Genomic DNA, 5,635 nt, shown 5'->3' with positions numbered 1-5,635 from the left:
AGAATAGAGGACCTAGATGTAAGTCCAGGTAACTATAGCCACCTGATATTCAATAAAAATGCCAAAAATACTCATTGGAAAAAAGACAGCCTCTTCAGCAAATGGTGTTGGGAAAACTGGATATGTATCTATAGAAGGATGAAAATAGATTCTTCTCTCTCACCATGCACAAGAATTAAGTCCAAATGGATTAAAGACCTTAATATCAGACCAGGAACTCTAAAACTGCTAGAGGAAAAAGTAGGGGTAACCCTTCAACATATTGGTCTTGGCAAAGACTTTCTGAATACAACCACCATTGCTCAGGCAATAAAACCACAATTTAACCACTGGGGCCTCATGAAATTGCAAAGATTTTGCACTGCAATGGACACTGTGAATAAAGCGAAGAGGCAACCTACAGAATGGGAAATTATCTTAGCCAGTTATATATGTGACAGAGGATTAATATCTAGGATATACAAAGAACTTAAAAAGTTAACCAATAAGGAATCAAACAAGCCAATCAAAAATGGGCTGTGGAGCTAAATAGAGAGTTCTCAAAGGAAGAAATATGAGTGGCATATAAGCATCTTAAACAATGTTCTACGTCACTAGTCATCAGGGAAATGCAGATTAAAACTACATTGAGATTCCATCTCACTCCTGTCAGATTAGCTACCATCATGAAAACAAATGATCGTAAATGTTGGTGGGGATGTGGAAAAAGAGGAACCCTTCTACACTGTTGGTGGGAATGCAATCTGGTCCAGCCATTGTAGAAATCAGTGTGGAGGTTCCTAAAACAGCTAAAGATTGATCTACCATATGACCCAGCTATAGCACTCCTAGGCATATATCCTAAGGATTCATCTCATTTCCTTAGAAGTATATGCTCTACCATGTTTAGCAGTTTGCTGGTTTTAGAGGTTTGCTGTTGATCAATGAACAAGTTTCATGTGTGTGTTTTTTTTTTTTGGTAAATAAGCACCCTCTGATGCATATGCAAACATCCTGAACCAAAGTCAATGGAATAGACACACACACTACACATCAAAGAAATGATGCACTGGCTGGAAAGAAGAATGGGTTCATTGGGAGATGTACTGAAAAGATAAGGTAAAGGGGGTGATTATGACCAAAATATATTATATACACATATAGAAGTTTTCAAATAAAATGATAATTAAATAAAATAATGCCTTGATGAAAATAAAAAGGCAAAGTGTAACAAATGTTTTTCTAAGTGATTATTTTTTATTTATTTATTTGCAAGCAGAGAGAGAGAGGAGAGACACAGAGAGATAATGGGCCTCCACAGCCTCCAGCCTTTGCAGATGAACTCCAGATGCTTGTGCTCCTTGTGCATCTGGTTTAGGTACATCCTGGGGAATCATTTGGCTTCTCAGGCAAAAGACTTAACTGCTGTGCCATCTTTCCAGCCCAACAAATGTTATTTAACTAGATTACAATTGAAATTACATTGAAATGTTATTTTTGACATAACTGTGTGTGGTATGTAGTGTTTGTACATGAGTGTGTGCATGTTGCTATGTGTGTGGGTACACATGTATGTTGAAATGTGCATGTAAATGTGGAGGTCACAATTTAATATCAAGTATCTTACTTGCAGTCTGTATTTTTTTTTCACATGTTATTTATTGACATACAGGTAGGCTCCATAGCAACAGGCCTGTAGATGGCTGCAGTCATGGGGAAAATGGAAGGTAGAGTTTTCATCTGCAGAGACAGCTGAGTGGAGAGCAGGAACAGAAGAGCAGAGTGCACAAGTGTGGGAAACCAATGAGGTTCGGAGAGCTAGCATGGGCCCGGGCTAAAGTCTGCCTGGACAGGAATCCCAGCCCCTTGCCCTAAGGCCCCTACTCTCTCTGTCTATGTTGACCAGGCTGGGGCAGGGTGTTCTGAAGGCAAGCACATTTTACAGGGACTGAACATAGCACACAAAGGAGATGATGTTGTCCTCCTGTGATCAACTCTGGGGAACTCCAGTCCTGTGATCTTCCCTTCCTGGCTTGGGTTAGGGCCAACACAGGACAGACAGGTTCTGCATTAAGCCCTGCACTAGCACGATCTAATCATGGCCATGTTTCACACAGGAATTAATCCTCCCTGGTGTTCCAGCCCACCAGCGCCCCACACTACAGCCTGGAGTGAGCACTACAAGCATTGCTGGCCTAATGGAAAGGTTGGGAGAAGGGGATGGGGGGACTGAAGAAGGGCTCCAGGGGACCGTCATGGCACAGGCACTACATGCACGGTGTTGGTGAAACCAGAGCCAGGGTGCCACTCAGTCAGTCTGATAACCACACCTCCAGTCTTGAAGAAGCCCGAGCCTTGCCAACATTCATGGCCAAGTTCACTCAGAGGTCTACATCCTCAGCCCAGGCATCCTGTACATCATCCTTACACAGCACGGGAAAAATGCCCCGGTACAGATGGGCCTGACGGCTGTCTGAGGGTTGCGCTTCACAGCAATGATGGGAGTGCGTGGGCTGTATCTGGCTACCTGGTGAGCACGCCTGCCAGACTTGGTGAGGACGATAATAGCCCCACTGTAGAACTTGAAGGAGGCCTCCACAGCGCCCACAGCAGCAGCTTCTGTGGTAATGGGCGCCAGATGGTGGAGCCCCTCAAACAATTGCAAGTGATAGATGGAAGCCTCTGCCTCGCGGGCAATCAGGTGCTGCATGAGGGCAGCCTCCAGAGGGTAGTCCCCTTTGGCTGTTTCTTCGGAGAGCATGATGCAGTCTGCTCCATCTAGGACGGCATTAGACACATGGCTGCCCTCAGCCCTGGCGGGCAGGGATTCTAGATCATACTTTCCAGTATCTGTGTGGTGCAGATGACGGGCTTCCCAGCTCAGTTGCATTGCCCAATCATCTGCAGAGCGAGGAAGACTTTCTCTGCAGGAATCTCAATGCCCAAATCGCCTCGAACCACCATGATCCCATCACTGACCTCCAGGATCTCCTCAAACCTGCGGACTCCCTCATGGTTCTCGATCTTGCTGATGATCTTGATGTTCTTCCCTTTCTCCCCAAGGACCTTCCTCACTTCATGCGCATCGGCTGCCTTGCGTATGAAAGAGGCTAACACCATATCCACATACTGCTCCACCCCAAAGTTCAGATCCTGGACATCCTTTTCCGAAACGGAGGGCAGGTCCACAGCTGCCCGGGGAAGGTTCACACCCCTTTTCCTGCCTAGGGAACCACCATTTTCCACCCCGGTCACTAGGAAGTCAATACCTTTCTCCTTCACCTACAGAGAAATGAGCCCATCATCCACGTAGATCTTGCTGCCCACCTCCACCAACGTGCAAATATTTTTGTAGTCTGGCCACAGGATGTTCTCGTTACACTTCATGTAGGCGTTATCCAGTGTGATCTTCAGGGTGGCTCCATTCTTCTGCTCTACCTCGGGTTCCTTTGCCTTTGATGAGCCTGGTCGGGATCTCAGGCCCCTTAGTGTCTAGAGCCACAGCAACTGGCCGGTAGAGAATGGGGTCAGATGCAAAGCTTTCTGTGGCCGTGCTTACGATCTTGATGGTTTCTGCATGGTACTCATGAGTTCCATGAGAGAAGTTCAGATGATCCACATTCATTCCAGACTTAATCATCTCATTCAACATCTCCACGGCTCGGAGAGCAGGGCCAATAGTACAGATGATGCTCGTGTCGGTGGCAGTGATGGGGGCCCAGTCAATGTCTAGGCCGCACACGTGCTCCAGGAATGAGTCCGCTGTGGCTGCATGCAGCTGCTGGGTCTGAATGGAGGTTGTCCCAGCTTTGCTGTGAAGCTTCGGCATGGTTCCTGACATCCTCCACTGCACAAGTGAAGAAGCGAGACGACTGGGACCGAAGCGAAGCTCGAATCTTGCACTCTATTTTTTGAGATAGGATAGATTACTGAACTCTACTGATTTGGCTAGAATGCCTCCCTAGCAAGCCTGAAGGATTCACCTGTTTCTGCCTCTCCATATGGGCCACCACAAAAGGCTCTTAAGTGGAAGCTAGGGATCCAAATTCATATCCACATGTTCATACAGCAAACGTTTTATCTTTTTACTCAAACAAGGCCATCTTCCCATTCTTTAATTTTTATTATTTATTTACAAAAAGATGGAGGGAGAAAGAGAGAAAGGAAGAGAGAGAGAGACAGAGAGAGAGAGAGAGAGAGAGAGAGAGAGAGAGAGAGAGAGAGAGAGAGAGAGAGAGAGAGAGAGAGAGAGGGAGAGAATGGGTCCTATTGCCACTGTAAATGAACTCGAGATGTAAGTGCCACTTTGTGCATCAAGCTGTCAGGTTTTAAAAACAAGTACCTTTACCTGCTGAGCCATCTCTCCAGCCCCATGGTAAATGCTATTTGATGTAACACGATCTTTTCAAGTTTTAAATGATTGTTTTAAAGAAGGAAAGGAGGATAAGAAAAATGAAAATAGTTGTAACACAGCCAAATATTGAGAACTGTTGCAAGCTAATGATGGACATTTGGTAATTTATTATCATCTTCCATTTTGTGGATGCATGAAAATTAAAAATGAAATAAGGAAAAGCATAAAAAAGGGTTTCATGATGAATTCGACTGTGGAAAACAATCTTTTCAAAGGAAATAGAGGAAAGTTTTTGCGATAACTCTGGGATGAAGTGATGGTGCTTTAGGCCAGGTTAATGGAGATGATGATATTTAAGACAGAACAATATTCTGTGTGCCTTTTAAAGACAGAGTCAACATTTGTAATTGAGGAAATCAAATGCATGAAAAATAATATTCTCTTTTCTCAACTTTAAAGCAATGTTTATAATGGGTATATTTTTATGTTCCATGATTATCACACTATTGAGATTCACAGACTATAACTATAAATAGATTTTTAACACAATATTTTCCTTTAATATATATGAGGTTTCCTTAACCTTCAGCAATGTGGCTAGTATTAGAAAATGTTTCATGCACCTGGTAGTAGACCAGACTCTGTCCTGTCCAGATTTATGAATTCTGATCATCAGTGTCTCCTTTTAGCCAAGAAACTCAGGTTGTCACTACCCTTTAGAGTCTGTGTCTCACTCAGAATTTCCCTGTGTGAAAATAATACCATCTGTTGTTAGCCAAGCTGTAGCTAGTCTCACTTGCAAAGAAAGACATGGATTTTTATGATAATCATATTATTCCATGTTGAATTCCAGTCTTGAAAAAAAAATAAGACAGAGGTTTTAATATGCTTTGGTAATATTGAGTAGAATTAAACCTAGAGAACAATTCAAACTCTTTCATTGTACTGATTTTTCCATATTAGAAATAGTTAAATCCTTCAGTGTCTCTGCTCTTCAAAATACTGATAAGCTTTACAAGAGTAGAGTTAAAGATAGTCCATACTAGAACCAGGCATTGACATTTCACCCTACATATTTTCAAGATTATAAAGAGCATAATGGAAGTATAAGGTCATATGAGAAATGCAGTAGAAAAGTATAAATATTGTTTCAAGGTAAATATATAACTTTAAGTAAAAAAGGAAAGTATAGGCAAAAGCAAAACAAACTAAACCAAAAAAAAAAAAAAAAAAGAATATATGGCCAGGCATGGTGATGCACACCTTTAATGCCAACACTCAGGGGGCCAATGTAAGAGGATT

The 5,635-nt window shown here is 42.9% G+C and overlaps 1 pseudogene; it reads right to left on the bottom strand.

Annotated features, from left to right (window-relative positions):
- Window positions 1-2,232: 2,232 nt before the first annotated feature.
- LOC101600244 lies at window positions 2,233-3,811 on the bottom strand (annotated as a pseudogene).
- Window positions 3,812-5,635: the final 1,824 nt, after the last annotated feature.

Source organism: Jaculus jaculus, chromosome 6 (assembly GCF_020740685.1).
Source record: "Jaculus jaculus isolate mJacJac1 chromosome 6, mJacJac1.mat.Y.cur, whole genome shotgun sequence".
Taxonomy (NCBI): Eukaryota; Metazoa; Chordata; class Mammalia; order Rodentia; family Dipodidae; genus Jaculus; species Jaculus jaculus.
The sequence above is the reverse complement of the archived record's forward strand: the minus strand, read 5'-3'. Positions and strand labels throughout refer to the sequence as shown.